At 41.1% G+C, this 27,964-nt stretch overlaps 1 protein-coding gene across 1 annotated transcript in view; it reads right to left on the bottom strand.

The window, feature by feature from the left end:
• The window catches only part of LOC115479653 (oxysterol-binding protein 2-like), a 378,141-nt gene that overhangs the window by 103,337 nt on the left and 246,840 nt on the right, over window positions 1-27,964 (bottom strand). The window lies entirely within an intron of this gene.

Raw genomic sequence — 27,964 nt, 5'->3', positions numbered from 1 at the left:
AGAGGAGATCCGGGAAATTATAGACCGGTGAGTCTGACGTCGGTGCCGGGCAAGATGGTGGAGGCTATTATTAAGAATAAAATTGCAGAGCATATACAAAAACATGGACTGATGAGACAAAGTCAGCACGGATTTAGTGAAGGGAAGTCTTGCCTCACCAATCTAATGCATTTTTTTGAGGGGGTAAGCAAACATGTGGACAATGGGGAGCCGGTTGATATTGTATATCTGGATTTTCAGAAGGCGTTTGACAAAGTGCCGCACGAAAGACTCCTGAAGAAATTGCAGAGTCATGGAATCGGAGGTAGGGTATTATTATGGATTAAGAACTGGTTGAAAGATAGGAAGCAGAGAGTAGGATTGCGTGGCCAGTATTCTCAGTGGAGGAGGGTAGTTAGTGGGGTCCCGCAGGGGTCTGTGCTGGGTCCGTTGCTTTTTAATGTATTTATAAATGACCTAGAGATGGGAATAACTAGTGAGGTAATTAAATTCGCCGATGACACAAAATTATTCAGGGTCGTCAAGTCGCAGGAGGAATGTGAACGATTACAGGAGGACCTTGCGAGACTGGGAGAATGGGCGTGCAAGTGGCAGATGAAGTTCAATGTTGACAAGTGCAAAGTGATGCATGTGGGTAAGAGGAACCCGAATTATAGCTACGTCTTGCAAGGTTCCGCGTTAGGAGTTACGGATCAAGAAAGGGATCTGGGTGTCGTCGTCGATGATACGCTGAAACCTTCTGCTCAGTGTGCTGCTGCGGCTAGGAAAGCGAATAGAATGTTGGGTGTTATTAGGAAGGGTATGGAGTCCAGGTGTGCGGATGTTATAATGCCGTTGTATCGCTCCATGGTGCGACCGCACCTGGAGTATTGTGTTCAGTACTGGTCTCCGTATCTCAAAAAAGATATAGTAGAATTGGAAAAGGTACAGCGAAGGGCGACGAAAATGATAGTGGGGATGGGACGACTTTCCTATGAAGAGAGGCTGAGAAGGCTAGGGCTTTTCAGCTTGGAGAAGAGACGGCTGAGGGGAGATATGATAGAAGTGTATAAAATAATGAGTGGAATGGATCGGGTGGATGTGAAGCGACTGTTCACGCTATCCAAAAATACTAGGACTAGAGGGCATGAGTTGAAGCTACAGTGTGGTAAATTTAAAACGAATCGGAGAAAATTTTTCTTCACCCAACGTGTAATTAGACTCTGGAATTCATTGCCGGAGAACGTGGTACGGGCGGTTAGCTTGACGGAGTTTAAAAAGGGGTTAGATAGATTCCTAAAGGACAAGTCCATAGACCGCTATTAAATGGACTGGAAAAATTCCTCATTTTTAGGTATAACTTGTCTGGAATGTTTTTACGTTTGGGGAGCGTGCCAGGTGCCCTTGACCTGGATTGGCCACTGTCGGTGACAGGATGCTGGGCTAGATGGACCTTTGGTCTTTCCCAGTATGGCACTACTTATGTACTTATGTACTTATGTATAAAGCCTTTTGATGTCTGGTTGGCCTACACTGATGTATTTTTTGTAATAGTACCATCTTGCCTGTTTGAAGATGTTATATATATCTTAAATCTCTTCCAACCTCTAACAGAAGGAAAGGCAAAAGGAGAATTACTAATAATTAATCTATTTCTAATTAACAAATTGAAAATGAGAAGGTAAATATTCTGGACAAGCCCCATCTAAAACCTTAACTAAAAAGCACGAAAACTTGAATAAAACCCTAGCTTCTATAATACCCTGAAACACAATAATGTTTGTTTAAAGCAAAGATCACACAAAGCAAAGTCTGAAGTCTTTTTAACATTTGTTTGGTGCCACCTAATAAATAGGATTACAGTAGTTGAGCTTGGATAATAATAAACTCTAATAAGAAATTTCTCTACAGCTGTCCAAACCTTCAACATGTGAGTTAATTTTGGATTAGCCCAGTACATACACTGGCCCAGTGGAAAATGGTAAGAAATAAAGTGTACAGACCCAACTTCCACTCTTGGATTGATTCAACTGCAACCCAAGACGCTGAGGGGTCCCCACCCAGCCATCTCTGAGGCAGAACAATTTGACAATCCAAAAACGCCCTCACACTACATAAACCATTTTGGATATCAACATTTTTGCTACTATTTCCAGAATATAAAAATAAGACAATTGTGTTTGGTCAGCTTAAATCACTAAAAACTATAGTGTATTTTACCTTGTGGCTGCATTTTTACACTATTGGCACCTATAAGATGAAATCTCTCTATTAGTGTGTGGAACATCCAAGGTCCGATATTCTCAGCCTTTGGGGATAAAAACAGAAACCCTGATTTCACTGATAGCATAATAAACCATGACATGGCCATATTACAGTCTGGGGAGGCAAAGGCTCAACTGCATTCTGTCCTGCAGACTTCAGCTGTTACTTCCTGCCACAAAGAAAAAAAAAGGAGACAATTAGAGGGCTCATTATTGGGTATAAAAAGGTTTAGCAAAATTTCTATTGCCTCTTATAAAAGGTGAAAGATATCTTAAAATCTACTGCAGATGCCACCTATCTCTGTGCCTTCTATATTCCCTGAAAAGGGGCTGTGCAACCCCCTACTAGGCATCTCCAACAGAGCAGCAGGTAAGAGTGAGCAGGACTGAACCACATGTGTCACGGTACTCCTCAAGAAGTGACGAGGTTAGCGTAGTCCATGGCATTGGTCAGTGTGTCCACGAGGAGAATCAGGGAGTCTTGGGAGAACCCGGAGAAGGATGCTGCCTTGTAGAGTCAGTCAGAAGACAGCTAGGAAGAAGGATTGTAAGTTCTTTCCTGGAAGAGGACTGAAAAGCCCTAAAGAGAAACCAAGTCTTTTGTACATAATTGTGAACTGGAGAGGAAGGAAAGTTCTCTATTTCTTCACTGTCCTGGTGAAGTGCGGAGGGACACTGATGGTGGTGGTGGTGGTGTGGGGGGGGGGGGGGGGGGTTCGAAGGGTGTTTCAGGCATTTCAGAAGAGTACACCCCAGGAGTTCATTGTGTGGAGTAAAGAGAAAGTCACTTAATCAAAGAGTCCAGGAGAACAGAAGGAAAGAAGTGTTTGCTTTGACGAATCAGAGTCCAGTAAAGGTTCAGAGGGAGCTGAAAGTCCACAGAAAGGGAAAAGTATCCCAGAAGTATGTGAAATTATTTAACCTCTGTTCTGCACTACCATCTGGCTGTCATTTCTTTATTTGGTACAATATTTATTTTTGGATCATCATTACTGGCCTGGGGTGTCTCCTTTAACTTTAACAGTAACACCAGGTCTTGCCAGGGATCCTCCAAAACAAAGACCCAGATCCCAATGAACCTCCTAACTACTGCCAGAAGGGTAGTTACGCAGTTTCATGATCATTCATACTGAAATTGTTATCCTCCAAATAAAAGGTAAAATACCACTATACGGGGATATAAATGCACAAATGAAAATGGATACAGATCTGATTTCTCACCACGGGAACAAATTACATGAAGAAAGATACTTTACTTTTAGTACTTTGATAAAAAGCAAAGGAACAGCCCGAGGCCCCCCAGCAGAAGAGGTCTTCCTCCAGTGCTGGTCCTTCCTCTGCTGCTTTACCTGCCCCTGTGGCTGCTTTTCTCTCCGAGCATGCGCAGCCTGAGGGCCCAGCAGCTGCTTGGCAGGCAATGCAAGGGGGGCCCGGTGCCAGAGTTTTCTCTCCCCTGCTCCTGTTGGGACACGATCTGTGTCCCGTCAGGAGCAGGAGGAAGAGAGAGACAGTCCCCGGCGCTGGGCCCCCCTTGGAGGCCTGGGCCCAGGGAATTTTGCCCCCTCCCACCCTCTCAGCGGCCCTGCCTTAGATAGACAATTAGCAGGATAATACTTTCTGATGAATGATTACACTCAGACACCACAGATCTCTGACCAAGCATTTTCTACACAATATATTATATTTTTCACAATCAGAATTTAGATCAAATTTCAGCACAGAGACAGTCATTGGCTCCCTTCTGGACAGCATTTGTAAACTTTTATGTGAAGGTAGAAAGGCTTTGGTACTGCACTTTGACCTATCTAGTGCTTCTGACTTAGTTAGACCATGAGATTTTATTTTGGCTTTTGGAGAGTTTAGGAATAACTGGGCTAGTGCATAATTGGTTTACTGGCTTTTTAAAACGTTTCTATATAGTGAAAATGGATGATATGTTATTGGATAGATGAATCAACCCGAGTGGTGATCCCCAGGGGTCTGCACTGTCCCCAGTACTTTTTTTTTCTGTAACAATAAATTTTTATTGAGAAAAAAGCATAATATACAGAAAAGCATGGCTACCGCCACAGATCATTGAGGTACAATATAAAAAGTGACAACAGATAAGGGCTAAATGGCCCATCCAGTCTGCCCATCCTCAGCAACCACTAACTCCTCCTTTTCCTAAGGGATCCCAGGTGCCTGTACTACGTTTTCTTAAATTCTGACATAGTCCTCGTCTCCATGACCTCCACCGGGAGGCCATTCCATGCCTCCACCACCCTTTCCGTGAAACAGTAATTCCTTAGATTCCTCCTCTCACCTACCCACACCCATTCTGTTAGAATATCAATGAAATGCTTAGATGTCCCCATGCATACCCCCACCCTCCCACTCTGTCAGACTGTTAAAGTAATGCTTTGATGTTTCTTTCATATATACTATCTGCTACCACATTTGCTTATTTCCGATCTGACGAAGAAGGGCAACCTTCGAAAGCTAATCAAGAAATGTATTAAGTTATGTCCAATAAAAAAGGTATCATCTTATTTTCTTTTCCATGTTTTATTTTGTTTGATTTCTATTGACAACCTTAGATTCCTCCTAAGCCTATTTCCTCTTAACTTCATCCTATGCCCTCTCATTCCAGAGTTTTCCTTCATTTGAAAAAGGCTCACCTCCTGTACATCAATGCCACTGAGGTATTTAAACGTCTCTATCATACCCTCTCTCTCCCTCTCCTACCTCTCTTCCAACATATACATGTTGAGATTTATAAGCCTGTCCCTATATGTTTTATGGCAGAAACCTCTTACCAATTTTGAAGCCAACCTCTGGACCAACTTCATCTGTTTATACATTTCTGTAGGTGCGGTCTTCAGAATTGAATGCAGTACTCTAAATGGGGTCTCACCAGAGACTTATACAAGGGCAATATCACCTCTTTTCCTGCTGGTCATCCCTCTCCTTATGCAGCCAAGCATCCATCTGGCTTTGACCATCACCTTTTCTACCTATTTGGCCACCTTAAGGTCATCAGACAAAATCACCCCCAAGTCCTGCTCTTCTTTTGTACACAGAAGCACTTCACCCCCTATACTGTACCATTCCCTTGGATTCTTGTAACCCAAGTAAATGATCTTAGTTGCCAATTTTTGGACCATTCTTCAAGCTTCACTAGATCCTTCCTCATGCCATCCACACCCTCAGGGATGTCCACCCTATTACAGTCCTTGGTATCATCCTAAAAGAGAGAAACTTTACCAGACAGTCCTTCCACAATATCACTCACAAAGATGTTAAAAAGCGCCAGCCTAAGGACCGACCCTTGCGGTACACTACTGATAACAGCATTTTCTTCAGAGCATTTAATCAGTTTTTAACCCAGTCAGTCACTTTAGGTCCCATACTGAGGGAATTCAGTTTATTTATCAGTCGCCTGTGTGGGACCATGTCAAAGGCTTTGCTAAAATCCAAGTACACCACATCTAGCGCCCCTCCCAAATCCAACTGTTTGGTCACCCAGTCAAAGAAATCAATCAATCAGATTCGTCTGATATGACCTGCCTCTAGTGAACACAAACAAGAAAAGCAACACTGGGTCTTCAAGAAAGAGATAATAGCTGTCCTTTATTGTGAAAAAGACCTGACACTGGCTGTGTTTCGGCGCACAAGCGTCTGCCTCAGGGGTCTAACATAAAAACACAAAATATATTTATGAATTCAAGGTACACATAAATGAAATCATCATAATGTGATAAGTAATTAATTATGGAAACATTGAAGAAAAGAATTTTTTTTTAAATATAAACCATCAATATAATGTAATTATTATTATTAGCATTTGTATAGCGCTACCAGACGCATGCAGCGCTGAACACCTGACACAAAGAGACAGTCCCTGCTCAAAAGAGCTTGCAATCTAAATAATACAGACAGACAAGACAGTTACGGATGAGGGAAGTACTGGGTGAGAAGGAAGAAAGGAACAAGGGAGGGCAAATGAGTAGCGGCTAGGAGCCAAAAGCAGCAGTGAAAAGGTGGGCTTTCAGCATGGATTTGAAAACAGGAAAAGATGGAGCTAGACGTAAAGGTTCAGGAAGTCAATTTCAGGCATAAGGTGCCGCGAGAGAAAAGGAACGAAGTCTGGAGTTAGCAGTAGGGAAGAAGGGGGATAACAAGAGAGATAGATTTATTTTATTTTTGTTACATTTGTACCCCGCGCTTTCCCCACTCATGGCAGGCTCAATGCGGCTTACATGGGGCAATGGAGGGTTAAGTGACTTGCTCAGAGTCACAAGGAGCTGCCTGTGACTGAAGTGGGAATCGAACTCAGTTCCTCAGTTCCCCAGGACCAAAGTCCACCACCCTAACCACTAGGCCACTCCTCCATAGAATAAAACAAATGAGGATCAAAATCTTGTCAACAATAACCCAGAATAGATAAAATATATTAAAATAAAAACATATATATGAAGATCGAAATCTTATCAGAGATAGCCCAAAATGGATAAAATCAAATGAGATTTATGAGAAAGGCAACCATAAACCAGTGCGAGAACATCAAATTATTTAAAGTAATATGATAATATGAAGACCCATTGTAATCCACTCTATGAATATTATAAAAGGTTCTATATTGAATATGTGTGCAAGAAGTACTGTATGTATATATCTATATGGGAAAAATTGGCTTACCAGAGTAATATGTACAATGGTTTTCAAACAGTCTAAAGTAAGAGTGCCTGAATTGAAACAAAAAATGTGTATTAATGTCCATCTAATAATATGTCAACCTCTGTGTATTATAATCAAGATTATAGCATCTATGAATCCATGCATGCTAACCCTCATAATCCAATATAATGGCATTAGAGGCTGTTTGAACTTCAAAAGTCAGGACGAGTGATCGGACAACATTCAAGAAGGTAAACGGAGGACACCTATAACATTAAGCCACATGCGAGGGAAACCTCTGAGATCGTCTAATTATTTAATATTGCCCCCGTCACTAAAAATGATGACACCTACAATGTATTCCATAATATATATATATTCTCTTTTGGAAGCTGCTGTCTTAACGATATATACCTGAAGTGTGTATAAACGTGCTTGAAACACATACAATATAACAAGCCGCCCGCACATGTGCTGTAACTCCTCAAGGTATATCGGTTATAAAACTTCGCAGCTATGCGAGCAAAAATCAAACTTACCAGCAGCTCAGAGTGTGTGTTGACTTGCTTAAATGTATGCAGCATAATTAGCCACCGTGAATGTATTGAAACTGCTCAATTATTATCGGGGGATAAAAACATTGCAAGCAAAGGTAGAACTTACCAGCAACTGCTAGACCTTCATTAAATAAAGCCAGATGCTATCTGTTAAGAAAACTGCCAAAGCTAGGGCAGACGTTGTTACGTGCTTATATTAATGAGAGGGAGTGGGAAAAGGGCAACGTCATGGATCCGCAAGGGTCCTAAAGCGTATATGATAGAAACTTGTGTTTTGATTGAATACGTTATATTCATATGACCAGAACTGATAAATTAGATAGATACAACGTGTACTTATGAAGTCAACCTGGGTGGATTAGATTTACAATAGGTCTTTCAAAACATGTCAATTATTGTCTTGCCAAATTTAAAACAGTACCATTGCGCTACTAGTGAAGCCATGCTGCCTCGGGTCCTGCAGTCCATGCAATTTGAGAAACCCCACGATCCTCCGCTCTAGAAGCATTTCCATTAGTTTACTCATCACTGAGGTCAGACTGCAGGTCTGTAATTCCCAATCTTACTTCTGCTCTTGTGCAGAGAGACCACATCCACCCTTCTTCAGTCCTCTGGGGCCACTCCAGACTCTAAGGAAGCATTTAAGAGGTCAGACAGCGGAGCCACCAGAACATCATCGAGTTCCTTGAATATGCTCGGATATATCCCATCAGGCCCCATCACTTTGTCTATTTTTAGTTTAGCTAGCTCCTCAAGAACTGAGAATCGGTCCTGGTCTACCATACATCCATCTTCCCGAGCACATGTTTTCTAAGGTCCTACCCCCGGCCTTTCATCCGTGAACACAGAACAGAAATAATTGTAAAACAGTTCAGCTTCTTTATCTTTCTGCTCTCTCCCAGGTTTAAAGGTACTAGTTACCTGTAACCTGGAATGTCCAGGACTCCAGGGATTATGGTCCTAACGCCACCAGGGGAAGAGACAGAAAGACACAGAAGGCTTTAGTAATATGAGAATAATCAGTAATTGTTTACCAAAATAGCTTTATTCTGCTCCTAAGCCTCCATAAAAGCATACGTATGAAATCTGTATCCTGGAGAAAGCAATAGAGAATTGAAATAACCCCTCTGAAATTCTCCAGCTCCAGACAAATATTTTTAAAAATTTCAGTATATTCTGGGTCCACCCACAGCCATCCCTGTTGTGTCATATAATGTTTAACTTGTAGATAGGTAAAGAAATCCTTAGCAGGTATAGTGAATTACTCCTGTAATTCTGAAAAAGTTTGGAGATCCTCCACATCTAGCAAGTCTCTAAACCTAATCAATCCCAATTCCGCCCACTTTTATAAATTAGGGTTCCCATGTCCAACTAGAAAGGTGGGTTTAGCCCCAATGCAGGCTAGAGAGGACGTATGGCGTCCTCAGCTCAGCTTTGATTTAACTCCATAAAGTCAACAAGTGCAACACCACAAGGATTATTGGTAAAAGTTTGGTGCCTTAAAAGAGTAAAAAGTACAGCGGCACGCCCGCAACGCAAACCCCAGTCAACCATGCTGTTCCAGGTGAACTACTGCTGACTGCAAACCACCCTCCCAAGCCAATACTAACTTTAACTGACAAGCTCAATAATACCACAAAGATTAGGGACCCTCAACCCTCCCAACTCTACAGCCTGCCAATAGTACCTTCCTATGAAGCCTAGAAGGACGGTCTCCCCAAATAAACACTAGAATCTCGCTTTGTAAGTTAGTGAGGTCAGACTGTGGAACATTCACCGGTAGGGGTTGAAAGAGAAACAGTAAATGGGGTAGTACATTCATCTTAAAGGGAGCAACATAGCCCCACCAAGATAGCCACCCTTTGCGCAAATGGTATAAATCGTGTCAAATCTGCTAAAATAAAGGGAGATAATTTAATGTGAACACCTGTGTCCAATCCTGAGGGATGTGAATCCCAAAATATCTGAAGCTGCTAGCTGAGCATCAGAAAGGAAAGCCTCAACCGTAGTGATGCCTGTCAACTCAGATTTGTCACAATGCATCGTACACATCAAAATTCCCTCAGCAGCATGGGTACGTTTACCCAGGGAAGCCCACATAAAGCAAAAGATCATCTGCAAAAAGCACTATTTTAAGAACATCCCCCCATATACAAACCATCCGAATGTCATTCAAAGAATGAATCTGAGGGACCTTGTGGTTGATCTGAGTGGCAAAAAGATCCCACCAAGGGGCTTGCCCCACACTCGGAAGATCTTGCAGGCTATGCCCATATTGAGAGACCACTCATAAGTACATAACTATTGCCATAATGGGACAGACTGAAGGTCCATCAAACCCAGCACTCTGTTTCAAAGAGTGGCCATTCCAGGTTACAAGTACCTGGCAAGATCCCCAAACCAGTACAATACATTTATGCTGCTTATCCTAGAAATAAGCAGTGGATTTCCCCAAGTCCATTTTAATAATGGCTTATGGACTTTTCTTTTAGGAAGCTATCCAAACCTTTTTTAAACCCCTCTAAGCTAACTGCTTTTACAACATCTCTGGCAATGAATTCCAGAGCTTAATTACTACACGTTGAGGTGAAGAAATATTTTCTCCGATTGTTTTAATTTGCTGCTTTCTAGCTTCATTGTGTGCCCTAGTCTTAGTATTTTTTGGGAAGAGTAAACAAGCGATTCACGTCTACCTGTTCCACTCCACCCATTATTTTAGAGACCTCTATCATATTTCCTCTCAGTCGTCTTTTCTCCAAGCTGAAGAGCCCTAGCCACTTTAGCCTTTCTTTATAGGGAAGTCGTTACCCCCTTTATCATTTTTGTCACCCTTCTCTGTACCTTTTCTAATTCCACTATATCTTTCTTGAGATTCGGTGACCAGAATTGCACACAGTATTTAAGGTGTGGTCGCATCATGGAGTGATAGAAGGCATTATAACGTTTTAATTTTTTGTTTCCCATTCCTTCCTAATAATACCTAACATTCTATTCCTTTCTTAGTCAACGCAGCACACTGAGCAGAGGGTTTCAACATATCATCAACGATGACACCCAGATCCCTTTCCTGGTTGGTGACTCCTGATGTGGAACCTTGCATTATGCAGGTATAGTTCAGGTTCCTCTTTCCCACATGCATCACTTTGCAAATGCTCGCATCAAATGTCATCTGCCATTTGGATGCCCTGTCTCCCAGTCTCATAAGGTCCTCTTGTAATTTTTCACAATCCTCTTGCGATTTAACAACTTTGAATAACTTTGTGTCATCAGCAAATTTAATGACCTCACTAGTTACTCCCATCTCTAGGTCAATTATAAATATGATAAAAAGCAGCAGTTCCAGCACAGACCCCTAGGAAACCTCACTATCTACACTCCTCCATTGAGAATACTGACCATTTATCCCTACTCTCTGTTTTCTATCTTTTAAACAGTTTTTAATCCACAATAGAACATTACTTCCTATCCCATGAATCTTCAATTTCCTCTGGAGTCTTTTATGAGGAAATTGGAGAGTCATGGGATAGGAGGTAGTGTACTATTGTGAATTAAAAACTGGTTAAAAGATAGAAAACAGAGTATATGGTAAATGGTCAGTATTACCAATGGAGTAAATAGTGGGGTTTCCCAGGGGTCTGTGCTGGGACTGTTGCTTTTTAACATATTTAGAAATGATCTACAGATGGGCATAACTAGTGAGGACTTTATAATGCCTTTGTATTGCTCCATGGTGCGACCGCACCTCAAATATGGTGTACAATTCTGTTCACCGCATCTCAAAAAAGATATAGTGGAATTAGAAAAGGTACAGAGAAGGGCGACAAAAATAATAAAGGGAATGGGACGACTTCCCTATGAGGAAAGGCTAAAGTGGCTAGGGTTCTTCAGCTTGGAGAAAAGATGGCAAATGGGAGATATGATAGAGGTTTATAAAATAACGAGTGGAGTGGAACAGATAGACATAAATTGCTTGTTTACTCTTTCCAAAAATATTAGGACTAGAGGGCACGCAATGAAGCTACAAAGTAGCAAATTTAAGACGAATTGGAGAAAATATTTCTTCACTCAATGTGTAATTAAACTCTGGAATTCATTGCCATAGAATATGGTAAAAGTGGTTAGCTTAGTGGGGTTTAAAAATGGTTGGATATCTCCTAAAAGAAAAGTCCATAAGCCATTATTAATTAATTATTTATTTATTACATTTGTATCCCACATTTTCCCACCTTTTGTAGGCTCAATGTGGCTTACATAAAACCGTTAACGTGTGTTAGCCGATACAGTTTGAACAAATACATAGTATGAATGAATACAAAGTGATATTGTGGTATAATGAGGTATATGTAACAAAAATAAAAATAAATATGTATGGTAGGAAACAGTTGGGGGAACTTAGAGAGGGAAAGGGGGAAGAAGAGTCAGGTAATGTCCGTTGCAGTCTTTGGTTATGTTGTGTCGCAAGTGACCGGTTATTTTTATGTTGGGTCAGTGGGGTATGCTCTTCTGAACAGGTCTGTCTTTAGTGCTTTCCGAAAATTAGGTGGTCGAGCATAGTTTTTACTGCTTTGGCAATGCGTTCCATAGTTGTGCGCTTAGGTAGGAAAAGCTGGTTGCATAGGTGGATTTGTATTTGGAGTCCTTTGCTGCTTGGGTAGTGGAGGTTTAGATATGATCGTGCAGATTTTGTGGTATTTCTGGTTGGCAGGTCGATGAGGTCTGTCATGTATCCCGTGCCTCGCCATAAATAATTTTGTGAACAGTCGTGCAGATTTTGAAAGTGATGCGTTGGACTTGGGGAAAATCCACTGCTTATTTCGAGGATAAGCAGCATAAAATATATTGTACTGTTTTGGGATCTTGCCAGGTACTTGTAACCTGGATTGGATACTGGGCTTGATGGACCTTCGGTCTGTCCCAGTATAGCAATACTTATGTACTTATATGTACTTACGTAGCCAGCACATACAAAAACATAGTTCAGCTACACATAGCTCATTGCCAGGAGGATAAACCAAGGCACTGCAGAAGCTATTTATGGACTTTTTCTTCAGGAACTCCTCGAAACCTCCCAAGGAGTATCCCTAACCACACCTTCTCCAAAAGACATTGTAAATTGATACCCACAAGCAAGCCTTCTCCGGAGTAACTCCCACACTGGAATGGACTCCCTGAAAGGCTCCGCCTAACACAAGACTATCTCACAACAAACCCCACTACATTAATTGCCTTGACTATGTCCCTTTAGCAACAGATACCATAGCTTAAATATGAACGGCATGAAACATACTTTCTAGCTCATGGAATGCCCTCTTATTTTAGTGTTGTTTGAAAGGCAAAGCAACCATTCCCTATTTGCCACTTCTACATGATTTTATATTTATTTATCATATCTACTTCTCCACCATTTTTTCCCAAGATGAAGAGCCCTAACCTGGATAGACTTTCTTCATAAGTGAGGCGTTCTATTGTAATCAATTTTGTCACTGTTTTCGCATCTTGTTCTAGTTCCACCATATCCTTTTTGAGATAGGGTGACCAGGACAGCATTCAATACTTAAAGAGTAGTTGTACCATGAATCTATAAGGAGGTATGATGGCACATCATATTAAGGCTGTCTTAATAAAATAGTTACAGCATATGCATCTATGTGCCTTGACAGCCTAGGCACTCGGTTATAAAGTTACCCCCTGTTGAAGGCAATTTTCAAACTGATTGCTTTATTTACTTGAACATTTATTCCACCAATTCTAACAACTGGTGATGATTACAAAAAACTTTCATAATTAGGTATAAAACTGACAATAAAGCTTAAACATTTAAAACCTAGCAAAAAGTCACAGAGAGGGATTATGACACTACCCAGCATGGCAGCTTAAGCACAGAGCTTCTATTGCCAGCAGCAAATAGCCTTGATCATCAGTGAACATATGTAGCTGGAACCCCTGAATGAACATCACAGGGATGTAGATTGTATCGTAACTAAGAATACAGATCTCACAACAAAGCTACACACTGCATAACACCCTCAATGCAAGATGGCAGAATGTTTTATAAAAGAGGAAAATAGGCTTAGCCAGGAGAGAGTATTCTGGAAGTGGGCCATGGCCACTGCCCCCTTAAGTTTATAGTGACATTTCAGCACTTAACCATGGTGGACTAGGGAACAAGGCAAGAGCAAGCCCATAGTCGCTCCTTCTCCCTCTGGCACTGGGTTCAAAAAGGGCACTATTTGAATCCTAGCAGTAGTTTTACAGTACTACTGCTAGGGGGTCAGCCCTTCAAGGAAAAAGTTCTAGGTGTTGTTGTACATAATACGCTGAAATCTTATGCTCAATGTGCGGCGGTGGCCAAAAAGCAAACAGGATGCTAGGAATTATTAGGAAAGGGATGCTGAATAAGACCAAAAATACTGTAATGCCTCTGTATCACTTCATGGTGCGACCACACCTTGAATATTGTATTCAGTTCTGGTCACCATATCTCAAAAAATATATAGCGGAATTAGAAAAGGTTCAAGAGCGACCAAAATGATAAAGGGGATGGAACTCTCATATGAGGCAAGGCTAAAGAGGTTATGGCACTTCAGCTTGGAAAAGAGACGGATGAGTGGAATATGATGAGGTCTACAAGATCCTAAGTGGTGTAGAAGTAACTCGATTTTTTACTCATTTCAGAAGTACAAAGACTAAGGGACACTCAAGGAAGTTTACATGGAAATACTTTTAAAACAAATAGCAGGAAATATTTTTTCGTTCAATAAATAGTAAACTCTGGACTCTTTGCCGGAGGATGTGGTAACAGCGGTTAGAGTATCTGGGTTTTAAAAAAGGTTTGCACAAGTTCCTGGAGGAAAGTCCATAGTCTGCTATTGAGACAGACATGGGGAAGCACTGTTTGCCATGGGACTAGTAGAATGGATTGGGTTTCTGCCAGGTACTCGTGACCTGGCTTGGCCACTGTTGGAAACGAGATGCTGAGCTGGATAGACCATTGGTCTTGACCCAATATGGCTACTCTTATGTTCTTATGTATAATTAGTCACTTGTATGAATTTCCACTTCATTATTCTACAGCCACAGTGACTGAAACTAATGTGTGTTATGGTAAAAAATATTGCATGATTTTGCCATTTTATGAATGTTACGAGGTAATAATGTGCATTTCCCCTCTAATACAGTTAACTACCCTCCTTAATCTCTCATTTTACAACTTGCCATACACCCCCCCCCCCCCCTGAAATTTAATTCTCAGTTAAGTAACACAAACTCCTTTCATTACCAGATACTTTGTGAAGTAACACAGAATTCTGCAACAAAACTCAGTCAGAACCAGTATATCAAACCTGCAACAGCAAAATAGCTCTCTCTCTCTTCTCTGATAATAAACAGCATCAACCATATATGAAAAGGAAGCACTGCTATTATACCAGGCCCTAGAGCACTAACACACTTCCTACTGGAAAACTGAAAAAAAAAATCAGATTTCTACAGGTCGATACACAGAAACTGCACATTAGAAAATGTTACCAGTCACACATACCAAATACAGACCCCGCAACAAATACCGAATAAGTGACCACAAATCAGAAATTAAAAAATGCTGAACTCTTTTTGTTGCCATTTCAGCCTTACTCCATCCCCTCCTATTCCCTGAAGATAAGAAGAGGAAAGGGGCTGGATAAGGAAGCAGAGTGGCTCTTCCTTGCTCTGCTCTGTCTAATCCAGCTTCAAGCTGGTTTCTATATTCTGCCTGGGAGGGGTCAGACTACAGAAGGGAACATAAAAGCAAACAAAGCAGATCAGTAGAAATGGTTTATTCACAGTTACCCGACGTGGCAACATTGCGACCACAGGCTGTGTCAAGGGTAAAACTAAAACCAAAACATACATTAAAAGACAAAATAAGTAATTTATAAACAAATAAAATTATAATTACTTTAAAACATTCAGAATACATAAACCAAAATATACAAAGCATCAAAAAACTGTACTTACATATAAAGGACACGTATGCTCAGTGTGGATAAACATGCATTGAAGGAATAAGACCAAACATGCATCAGTGTACATATTACATATTCCTTGCACGTGTATCTTTATGGAAGAAGATACTGGAAATTGCTTCCAGGGGTGATGATGCAGAGGAACTGAAAGAAATCTCAGTGAATCTGGAAGATCTACTGAGCCAAATTGACAAGTTAAAGAGTGACAAATCACCTGGACCGGATGGTATACACCCCAGGGTATTGAAAGAACTCAAATATGAAATTGCTGACCTGCTGCTAGTGACCTGTAACATGTCGTTAAAATTATCTGTGGTACCTGGAGGGTGGCTAATGTAATGCTGATTTTAAAAAGGGTTCCAGGGGTGATCTGGGAGATTGCAGACCAGTAAGCCTGATTTCAGTGGCAGGCAAAATAGTGGAAAGTATTATAAAGAATAAAATTATAGAGCACGTAGACAAACATGGTTTAATGGGACACAGTCCGCATGGATTCAGCCGTGGGAGGGAGGTCTTGCCTCACCAATTTGCTTCATTTCTTTGAAGGAGTGAATAAACATGTCGACAATGGTGAATTGGTTGATGTAGTGTATCTAAAATTTCAGAAAGCTTTTGACAAAGTACCTCATGAGAGACTCCTGAGAAAATTAAGGAGTCATGGGATAGGAGGCAATGTCCTTCTGTAGATTAAGAATTGGTTATTGGATTGAAAACAGAGGATAGGGTTAAAAGGCCATTCAATGGAGGAGGGTGAATAGTGGAGAGCCACAGGGACCTGTACTGGGACAGGTGAGGTGATTACATTTGCAGATGACAAAACTATTCAAAGCTGTTCAAACACATGCAGATTGTGAAAAATTGCAGGAAGACCTTAGGAAGCTGGAAGACTGGGAATCCAAATGGCAGATGAAATTTAATGTAGAAAAATGCAGTGATCAACATTGGGAAGAATAATCCGAATCATAATTATCTGATGCTAGGTTACACTTTAGGAGTCAGTACTCAAGAAAAAGACCTAGGTGTCATGTACACAAGATAATGAAATCTTCTGCCCAGTGTGTGGTGGTGGCCAAAAAAGCAAACAGGATTCTAGGAATTATTAGGAGATGCAAAATAAGATCAAAAATATGATAATGTCTCTGTATCGCTTCACAGTGTGACCTCACTTTGAGTATTGTGTTCAATTCTGGTCACCATATCTCAAAAAAGATATAGTAAAATTAGAAAATGTTCAAAGAACGGCAACCAAAATGATAGAGGGGATGGAACTGCTCCCATATGAGGAAAGGGTAAAGAGGTTAGGGCTCTTCAGCTTGGAAAAGAGACGGCTGAGAGGGGATATGATTGAGATCTACAAAATCCTGAGTAGTGTGGGTGAATCAATTTCTCACTCATTGAAAAAAAATAAAAAGACCAGGGGCACTCAATGAGATTACATGGAAATACTTTTAAAACAAATAGGAGGAAATATTCACTCAATGAATAGTTAAGCACTGGAGCTTGTTGCCGGATGATGTGGTAATGTATTTGGGTTTAAAAAAGGTTTGGACAAGTTCCTGGAGGAAAAATCCATAGTCTGTTATTGAGATGGACATAGGAGATGTCACTGCTTGCCCTGGGATTGGTAGCTTGGAATGTTGCTACCCTTTGGGATTCCGGAATCTTGTTACTCTTTGGGGTTCTGGAATGTAGCTATTAATTGGGTTTCTGTCAGGTACTTGTGACAGGAAGTCCTGGAAGCAGGATACTGGGTTAGATGGACCATTGGTCTCACCCACTATAGCTATTTTTTTGTTTTTATGAGGCTTTCTTGGAGGGCTTTTCTGTCTGGGCTTCTTCCTGGTGACTCTTTAGGACCTTGTGATAACACTGGATTCCATGACGGGTGTCAGTTGAAGGTACAACGTCCTGGGAAATTTGAGGCTCATTTTGTTTAATTACTTTTTTATCAATCTACATTGGATAGCGCACATTCAATATTAGACAAAATTTTTCTGTGATATATGTGTTATTTATACTTTGCTTCTTCAACTGTAAATCATCTTATAAGTGTAACACGCATACTTAAGGGAGAGCCCCATGCCACACACATTGCGAAGAACATGTTAAAGAGCTAAGTGGAGCCTGTAAGCAGGATGCAATACCTTTGGTTGTGCTGGTGATGCTGGCAGTATCGGTAGACAGAGCAGGAGCTCCTCTGCAAGCACGCTCCAAGCTGTTGTGCTGTTTTGCCAGCTGCTCAATGGTCTCCTCCAAGCGGATCCTTTGTTCACGCTCGTACTGCAACGCACGCTGCCACTTCCGGCTGTGTGTGTCTGCTAATTCCAAGAAATCACGGCATGCCTGAAGAATGAGATGAGAAGCATTAATACCCTGTTATCCTCAAGTCCTTACTATGACCAACGTCATCCTTCTGTATCACCCCTGGGATGCCTAACTCCCACTGTATTCATTGTCTTTCTGGTAATTGTTTTTTCACATTCATTCTTACGTATTGCCTTTTTGCCTGAAATGGGGACCCAAAACAATTTACATCCTAAAATACAGAAATCATCATAAGAAGCAACAACATAAAATATATATTTTTGTCTTAGTATTTTTATTAAATTTTGTGATAAAAGAGAAAAAATTAACAGAAACAAATAAACATGGTAATACAGAACAATACAGTGCAATGAATACAAATCATTATTACCAGCAATGGGAGAAAAAAAAAAGGGAAGAGGGGGGGTGAGGATTCACACAGAGCAAAATTCATGCATATGATACAACGCTATTCAACTAGAAATAGAAACTCTATTCATTTTGCTTCTAAAAAGCAGGACAGAAGCAAAGACCATTTATCCTTACAGGAAACAAAACGAGGTGATTTTTTAGCAAGATACAATTCAAAAGTTTGATATAGTAAATTCCAACATTCTTGATGAGTAGCTTGATGCAAAGCTTTCCAGTGCACAAAAACTACTTTCAAGGCTAAGGTAAGCATGGTGTTAACAAGCAAACATGCATCAGAACTTAACATGTGGAGTGGAGGAGTGGCCTAGTGGTTAGGGTGGTGGACTTTGGTCCCGGGGAACTGAGGAACTGAGTTCAATTCCCACTTCAGGCACAGGCAGCTCCTTGTGACTCTGGGCAAGTCACTTAACCCTCCATTGCCCCAGGTACAAATGTACCAAAAAAAAACCCCACTGATCCTTAAGTAGCAAATACTTATATAATATTGGACCAGTAAAGTGTAACACATCTGTCAGAGTAAGCCAAATGCGACTCCAGAATTCTTGGATACACCTACAGTCAAAAATAAGATGTTTAAAGGTACCTTGTTGGGAATGACAAGACCAACATATGCTGAAAATATGTGGGTCAATTAGGTGAGACCTGAGAGGCGTCCAGAGGGATCTATTCATAAAGAAATAAAGAGACTGTGCTATCGAAGAAGATTTGAAGCACTGAAATATCGAACACCATATTTGCTCCCAATTTTTATCTGTAATAGGTTGTTGGTTATCTTCTTCCCAGCATCTGGGCAAATCCGTACATTTGACGAGAGACTTACCTATGAAAAAAGTATAAATATGGGATGCGACATGTCTAGCAGAATGAAGCTTCTTAGCTAAATCAAGGAGGTCAGGAGTGTGATGCAGCTTATGAATTTGTATTTGCATTTTTTTAAACATTGAGCTAAGCTGTAACCACTGGAAAAACTGAGAATCCAGCACAGAAAATTCGACTTTCATAGCAGAAAAAGGTTTCCAGATGCAGTTATCTATATCAATAAAATGACTAAGGTCCCATATGCCTATGCGCTGCCAATGCGACCAAGAAACTTGTTTTTGTTAACTAAAAAAAGAGGATTATTCCATATAGGCACATAAGCAGTAGAAGACCAAGGGGAAATTAGTTGTTTATCAAAAGAAGACAAAACTCTATAGTAGTGTTGATAATGCGGTTAGAGGCAACATATTTAGGAAGGCGCATACCAATTAAGTAAGAGTGCACTAATGGGGCAATGATGGACTGCTCTAACAGCACCCACCTAGGTGAAGAAGCATTATTAGAAGGAACAATTTCCACTCCACCCGGTCAAAGGCTTTTCAGCATCAAGAGAAACAGCCAAAATAGGATGATCCATAGACCGAGCAGAGTGGATGAGGTGACATAATAATCGAGTATTGTCGGCACCAAATCTAGATTTAACAAAACCAGCCTGATCTCTATGAATAAGCGATTGGATAATATTATCCAATCTACAGCACAGTAACTGTATAAATTTTATACTCTACATTTAACAATGAAATTGGCCTGTAATTCTGCAGTGCAGTCTCTATTAGCTTTTGGATGCACTACAATGCTAGCGTCCAAAAAAAGGCCTGTAGAAGATGAATTTAACAAGTCCTGATAATAAGCCATCAGATGAAGTGAAATGAAGGATGAGAATGTTTTATAGAATTCGGCTGGAAGACCATCTGGGCCTGGTGCTTTAGATGAGGGCAGAATCTTGATTGCAGAAAGTAACTCTTCATAGGAGATATGTTGGTTAAGTTGACATATTTGTTGCTCAGTGAGGCGGAGTAAATTTAATGAGAAGAGAAAATTAAGAATTTCAGAGTCTGAAGCTGCACATTCTGATGAGTATAATAGCGTATAGAAGGATTCAAAAGCTTCTAGTATTTGGGAGGAGGCGGTCAAGAGCTCCCCAGTAGGCGATACAATTGTAGCTACATGCTGCTTTGTTCTTTTGCCTTTAAGGTATGATGCCAGCAATTTACCAGCTTTATTGGACTCTGCGTAATACGTAGCACTTTGCTTAAAGGTAATGACATTGACAATGTTGGATAAGATAGAGTTGAACTGCATTTTGAGAAGCCTGAGTTTTTGAAGCACGGATTTAGATGATGTATACAAAGATATCTCAAGTTGACGGATTTCATCCTCAAGCTTAGCAACACTAGCAGTGTTGGTTTTACGAAGGTGAGATGTAAAACTAATTATTCTCCTCTCAACCAGGACTTATACACCTCCCAAATTGTAGGGTAGGATGGCCCAGAGTCCTTGCTGACAGCAAAGAACTCAGTCAACTTTTGGGTGATATGTTGCAGAAATGTTGAATCCGAAAGCAGAGAAGCATTAAGCCTCCAGAAAGAGGATTTTGCCTTGTTAAAGGACCAGTCAAAGTTACAAAATATGGCTGCATGGTTAGAGATTGATATTTCATGTATCTGCGCAGCACTTAGCAGAGGAATCAATTCTTGAGTAAGTAAGGTGCGGAGCGGAGAGAAAAAGAGTAATCTCTAATTGTTGGGTAGGTTAATCTCCATAAGTCAGACCATCCATTAGACTGCCACACTGAGCCCGCAAATAGGTGGGAAAATGTGGGATACAAATGCAATAAAATAAATAAAATAAATAAATTCAGGAGTTTCAAACTTTAAGTTTAGCAGGCCTACAGTCAGAAGGTCTGTCCATGCAAGGATCAATAGGAAAGTTGAAGTCACCTCCAACAATAGTGTGACAGTTAAGAGCGTTTGATCCAGAAGCATTGATTGTGTGGAAAAAGTTAGGATCATCAACATTAGGAGCATAAACATTGATTAATATTATAGGCTTGCCCTCTAAGATACCCTCCAGCCGAGACCATCTGCCAATACTATCATTAACATGGGAGATTGCATGGAAGGGCAGAGACTTCTTAATAAGTGTGATGACACTGTTTTTGCGCCCATTAGCTGGACTTATGAAACATTGGTCAAACCATTACCTACAAGTTTGGAACCTTCTTGCGCATCTAGGTGAGTTTCTTGTAGAAAACAAATATCAGAATTTTTCCTTTTCAAATAGAGCAAGAGTTTCTTTCACTTGATGGGATTAGTTATCCCTTTAATGTTGAGAGATAATATATGCAGCTTCACCACTGATGAAGTATAAACTCTGCATCAAGTGGATCAATCCTTTGTAAATATGCATGAAAAGAAGCATACCAGTATCTTGAAGGTCTATAATCCTCAGTGATTAAAAAAACAATTATCCTAGATGAAAAAAAAGAAAAGGAGAAGTCCATAATCCATGAAAAAGGAGAGTGAGAGACAATTATGGGGCACATGCGCCCAGGTCAGACACGAAGAGAGAGCTTCTCATTTTCCCCCCAAACCCACCTCCCCGCTCCCCCGTTTTCTATTTCTGTTGATGGCTCTCTCATTCTCCCTGTCTCCTCAGCTCGAAACCTTGGGGTCATCTTTGACTCTTCTCTCTCCTTCTCTGCTCATATCCAGCAGATTGCCAAGACCTGTCGTTTCTTTCTTTACAACATCTGTAAAATCCGCCCCTTTCTTTCCGAGCACTCTACCAAAACCCTCATCCACACCCTTGTCACCTCTCGTTTAGACTACTGCAATCTGCTTTTGCTGGCCTCCCACTTAGTCACCTCTCCCCTCTCCAGTCGGTTCAAAACTCTGCTGCCCGTCTCATCTTCCGCCAGGGTCGCTTTACTCATACTACCCTCTCCTCAAGACCCTTCACTGGCTCCCTATCCGTTTTCGCATCCTGTTCAAACTTCTTCTACTAATCTATAAATGTACTCACTCTGCTGCTCCCCAGTATCTCTCCACACTCGTCCTTCCCTACACCCCTTCCCGTGCACTCCGCTCCATGGATAAATCCTTCTTATCTGTTCCCTTCTCCACTACTGCCAACTCCAGACTTCGTGCCTTCTGTCTCGCTGCACCCTACGCCTGGAATAAACTTCCTGAGCCCCTACGTCTTGCCCCATCCTTGGCCACCTTTAAATCTAGACTGAAAGCCCACCTCTTTAACATTGCTTTTGACTCGTAACCACTTGTAACCACTCGCCTCCACCTACCCTCCTCTTTCCTTCCCGTTCACATTAATTGATTTGATTTGTTTACTTTATTTATTTTTTGTCTATTAGATTGTAAGCTCTTTGAGCAGGGACTGTCTTTCTTCTATGTTTGTGCAGCGCTGCGTATGCCTTGTAGCGCTATAGAAATGCTAAATAGTAGTAGTAGTAGTAGTAGCTTGAGCCAGCAAAGAACAATATGATAACAACAACAAACAAACAAAAGCAACAACTTGAAAAAAGATTGGTTTAAGAAAGCCATTATAACGAAGCACCAACAAGCAGGTGACACAGGAAACTGAGCAATAATTCAGCAGGTATTATCCAATTATTCCATGGAGCCAGAGGATTCTTTGTCAAGGAAATTTTTGCAGCACGGCAGGATCGTTGTAATGCTTGGTATATTTTGAAAAGTAACCCTCATAACTGCAGGGTATAGGAGACCATACTGAGCACCAATAGCTTTGAGCTTGGGGCGCATATCAAGGAACAGTTTCCTTTTCTTGGCAGTTGGTTTAGAGAAGTCTGGCACTAAGAAAACTTTTGCACCAGCAAACACCAGAGGGGATTTCGAGCGAGCAACTTTCATGAGGGACATTAGCTGATCATTTCTTAGAAATTTGACAATTATAGGCCGTGGATAGCTTTTTCCAGGGACAGACTTCAGCGCAAAGCTGGTGTCAGTGGCAGAGCGGCAATTTTTACAAAGAAAGAATTCAAAAAATGGATCATGTCCTTACCCTCAGACTGCTCGGGTATCCCTAAAATACGAAGGTTATTCCTTCTCATTTGATTAGCGAGGTCTTCTAACTCACGTTGCATAAAATCAGTGTTTTTCACCTTGTGGCTCATTTCCTGATAAAGCTCGTCATGGGCAAACATACGGTCATTGGGCATTGAACTGAGTCAGCTGGGTGGCAATTGAAGCTAAATCTGTTTTAATTTCAGTGGTGGCATCAAGATTTTGCTGTATTAAGATACGTATCGCTTTAATATCATCAGCAAGGAGCTCTACCTTATTGCTAGGCAATGCGACTGCAGGGCCTTCTCAGACGTGGAGAAATCAGTTTTATTTCTCTTAGAGGCAGAATGTGACAAGGGGGAACCCTCATTCCTAATTGACTTAGATGACATCCTGGAGAAACAGCTTTCCCAATATCGAAAAATGTAAGCTACTATAACGCGATATTAAGAGGTTGCTGGCAGGAGAGAAAGCTCTACACGTCCATTCCAGTCGAAGTCGTGACACCACCCCAACATAAAATATATTTAAGCATTCTTTTCCATAAGTCAGCTTGAAGAATGGTATAACGAGTGCTTTGAAATAACTAAAATAAATCATAAAACATAAAAAGTTTGCATTAATATCATAATAAAACAGAGAAGCATGAAGGTAGATAAAGACCATATGGCCTATCCAGTCTGTCCACCCATGCCATCTACTCTCAATATCATTCCCTTAGAGATCCTATGCACTTATCCCAAGATTTCTTGAATTCAGATACAGTTTTTGCCTCCACCACCTCCACCAGGAGGCCGTTCCATGAATTCACCACCCTTTCCATGAAAAAATATTTCCTCAGGTTACTTCTGAGTCTATCCCCTTTCACCTTCATCCTATGCCCTCTTGTTCCAGAGCTTCCTTTCAATTGAAAGAGACTCACCTCCTGTGCATTTATGCTGTGTAGGTATTTAAATGTGTCTATCATACCTCCCCCTCCCATTTCTTCCAATGGATACATGTTGAGATCTTTAAGTCTGTCCCAAAACACCACTGACAATTATAGTAGCTGCCCTCTAAACCGACTTCATCCAGTTTATATCTTTTTGAAGGTGTGGTCTACAGAATTGTGCACAGTATTCTAAATGAGGTCTCACCAGAGTCTTATACAGGGGCATCATCACCTCCTTTTTCCTACTAGCCATTCCTCTCTTTATGCACCCAAGCATTCTTCTAGCTGTCGTTTTTTTCTACCTGTTTGGCCACCTTAATATCATCTTATATGATCACATCCAAGTCCCGCTCCTCTTTCGTGCAGAAAGGTTCTTCACCCTCTATACTGTACAGTTCTGTACCCTCGGGTTTTGAAGCCCATAGCTCAAGCAACAAAAATTCCTAAACATAACTCAATATAACTAAACACAAGTAAAACCATTATGATGCCCTTTGACAGGGTGTGACTGGAATGCAGCTTAAACTAGAGTACAGTTCATCACTATGAGAAGACTCAGAACTCTTGAACTAAAATCTTCTTTAATACACCAATCAAACAAGGAAAACTAACTTACAGTTCAGATGTGTGGACAAGAATTTTTGCTTTGCAAACTGGGAGTCTGTTCTCCACCAGCTCTCTCTCCATGCAAGAGAGAAGCTGGGAGTAATTTAACAACACACTGAGTAGAGATGCTATTTATGCTTGTAAGTGAACAATAAAAAGTGGGCGTGAAGTGAACAATAAAAAAGGTGGATTCTCTCTAATTTATGCTTGTAATCCTCTATTATAATAGGGATTACTAAAATTCATGCGAGAACTCTCCAGAGTTTCTGAGGGAGAATTCTGAGGTTGTGGGTGATAAAGAATCCAGCCCAAGGGGGGTTCCTGGGTAAGTTGCAGAGGGAAATGTTTCTGGTTGTTGAAAGACAATAGGGGAAGTGTTAGGAGTTAATAAATAATGTTGTTGGGGTTTGCATGAGGTCTTTGGTTGCCTTTACTCTCGCCAGGACCCTTGTGGAGGGGGGGTCCTGGATGGGTTCATAAAACTAAGGTTGACCATAAAGGTGGTTTCTGCCAGTAAAGTATTAACCATAAGAAGAAGAGGAGGAGGAGTGCTCACATGGGAAACAGGGGATCCCAGCCTGGGAGCAGGAACAGAGCCAAAGGTGGCAGCCCAGAAAAGTACTCCTTTGGAGGGGAATGTGGACAGACAGGGAGGTCTGGTCAAAAAGGAAGATATGCTTGCTGTACAAATGCTGCAGGCACAGCCTTAGGAGTTTACACCCAGAAAAGATGGGAATGGACAGAAGGGCAGTAAATATGTACATACTGTAGGATTATAAATTGCCTTTAAGAAGATACTCAATACAATACGGGAAAAATAAATATTAATAGCTCCCTAATAAATAGTAAAATACCAAAAACGGGAACAATCCAAGTGTGTAAAGACTAAGCAAACATTTAAAATTATTGTGTGAAAGGTGCTCAGTCACACCACCCTTGAATACACCATAACCCTAAGTTCAAGCTGGATGTTTCCAGCACATGTATGTCCATCTTACGTATTTTTGATCAGACTGTTCTATTTGAAAATACGTGCAAGATGGACGTCCATTAGGGATGTTCTGATTGGGTGTCTTTGCCCCTCTATGTTTTGATGGCAGACAGGACTATTCCTCTGCAATGGCCGAGTATCACTGCATCCAATATCAGTCAATGGCTTAATTTGTTGTATGCTATCATGGTTCTAGAGCTTTATAAAGCATGATGGATGCAACTCGCATGATGGAAGAAGTTCCAGCAGATATGGGAGCCGCCATGTAGCTGGATTTTAAGTTGTTAAATCATTGATTTTTTTTTTTTTACAGTTCACCCATAGGTATGATATCTCTCAGACATGGATAAGTCTGGAGGACCTTTGTGGTATTCTTCAGGGTTGGGAGGTAGGTGAACAGTGTTGGCTATGTTAAAACAATATTTAACGATATTGGTTCTGTATTGTATTGTTGCATTTTCAATAAAAATTATATTTAAAAAATATGCCAAAAAAACCATGTCAGTGATAGTACTAACCATCAACAGCAGCAATCTTTTAGGAGGTTCTTATAAAAGGTGGGTGTGTAAATCTTACTGATAGAAAAGTCTTAGTTCAGTAAGTGACATTGCTGAGGTCTATGGTAAATTCCATATGTATGGGAGGTAGTTTGTATATAGGATCTAAAAAAACATGTCACGCATTTTGGGCGGTTGCTCTGTTTTAATATGGTCATAGGTTAGTGTTTTACTGCTCTGTGTTCTTTGGACTTGCTTTCTTGCAGCATTCTTTGCCTCTTCATTTAGTAACATGGTAACTCCTAGCAGCTTGTCCGTCTTTCCCCAACAAAGACAACTTTTCCAGATATTTTAATACTGGGTAAATGCTTCCCCTATGGCTTCTAGTGTACCTGAATGTAACTCACCTTAAACTACTACTGAAAAGGTGTGAACTAAATCCAAAAAGGACTCTTCCCAGTAAGCACACTGCCTTCCTGCCAGCTTCCCAAATAATCTCAGCAGACCTGCCAAGTCTCCCGCTTTAGCAAGTCGTCTCCCGCACTCCCACCGAGAAGCCGGGATCTCTTGCTGAGTGGTCTCCCTGTTCGTCGGCAGCAGGAAATGCCTTCATAAAGCACCGTCTCATGCTGCCGCTGATCCCATGGCCCCCTTGGCAGCTCTGTCTCAGCTCCTTAATAAACTTTATAACAGCATTCCTTCTATCAAGCATTTACCTCACTTCAGAGTCTGACAATTAAGCCCCAATGTAGTCCACCTGAGAGCTCTTCCTGTCCATCCTGCTTCTCCGTTCTCTCTGCTTCTCATCCAGTCTGACTTTTCAGTAGCTTTCAAATTAGTTTCTAAGTGCCTTTCTTAGGAAAAGTATTAAGTATATTGCATTCTCTGTGTTCTCAAGTACCTTCACCTGTGTTCTGAATTCCTGCAGCATTCTCACTACATCTCCTAGACTGCCTCTCTCCAATACTAGCTCACTTCCTGTCAGTTCACAACTTTCAGGGACTATGACTGTAGGAGCAAAACGAGCACTATACAGCACTATGTGTTCCTATATAACAAAGGTACATGGGATTATAATACATGGTAATATCCAGAATTAACAACTTGACTTTAAAATGCAGACTCAGACTTATTTCATCTTTCACTGCTAAAGCCTGTTGTTTAATGAGCTTGGCCTTGAATACAAAGAATGCTACCAAGGGTGCCAATATACCAGAATAACAACGTTGTCATCAGCACCGATGTCACGGCCAGACCAGCCAGACTCTTCAAATCTCCCTTGCAGCCAGAGAGATGCTGTGGCTGGCAAAACTGCTGCTGAGGGAACGTCTGGGAATGGAGTGGATACTGCACCGTTTACGGAAGAAAGAGTTTATAAACAGCTGGAGAATCTGAAGGTGGACAAGGCTATGGGGCCGGATGGGATACATCCCAGGATACTGAATGAGCTCAGAGAGGTCTTGGCGGGACCTCTTAAAGATGTATTTAATAGATCTTTAGAGACGGGAGAGGTTCCGAGAGATTGGAAATGAGGATGTAGTCCCTTTTCACAAAAGTGGAGACAGGGAAGAAGTGGGAAACTACAGACCGGTAAGTCTCACGTTGGTGGTAGGGAAAATAATGGAGTCGCTGCTGAAAGAAAGTATAGTTAACTTTCTAGAAACTGACGAGTTACAGGACCCAAGGCCCAAAGGAAAATCCTGTCAAACGAATCTTATTGACTTCTTTTATTGGGTGACCAAAAAACTGGATGAGGGACGTGTGCTAGATGTAATCTACTTGGACTTCAGCAAAGCCTTTGATGTGGTCCCCCACAGAAGACTCGTAAATAAGCTGAAAGCGATGAACTTAGGACCGAAAGTGGTGAACTGGATAAGAAACT

Source organism: Microcaecilia unicolor, chromosome 11 (assembly GCF_901765095.1).
Source record: "Microcaecilia unicolor chromosome 11, aMicUni1.1, whole genome shotgun sequence".
NCBI lineage: Eukaryota > Metazoa > Chordata > Amphibia > Gymnophiona > Siphonopidae > Microcaecilia > Microcaecilia unicolor.
Note: the sequence above shows the minus strand (reverse complement) of the source record. Positions and strands in the feature narration are given on the sequence as shown.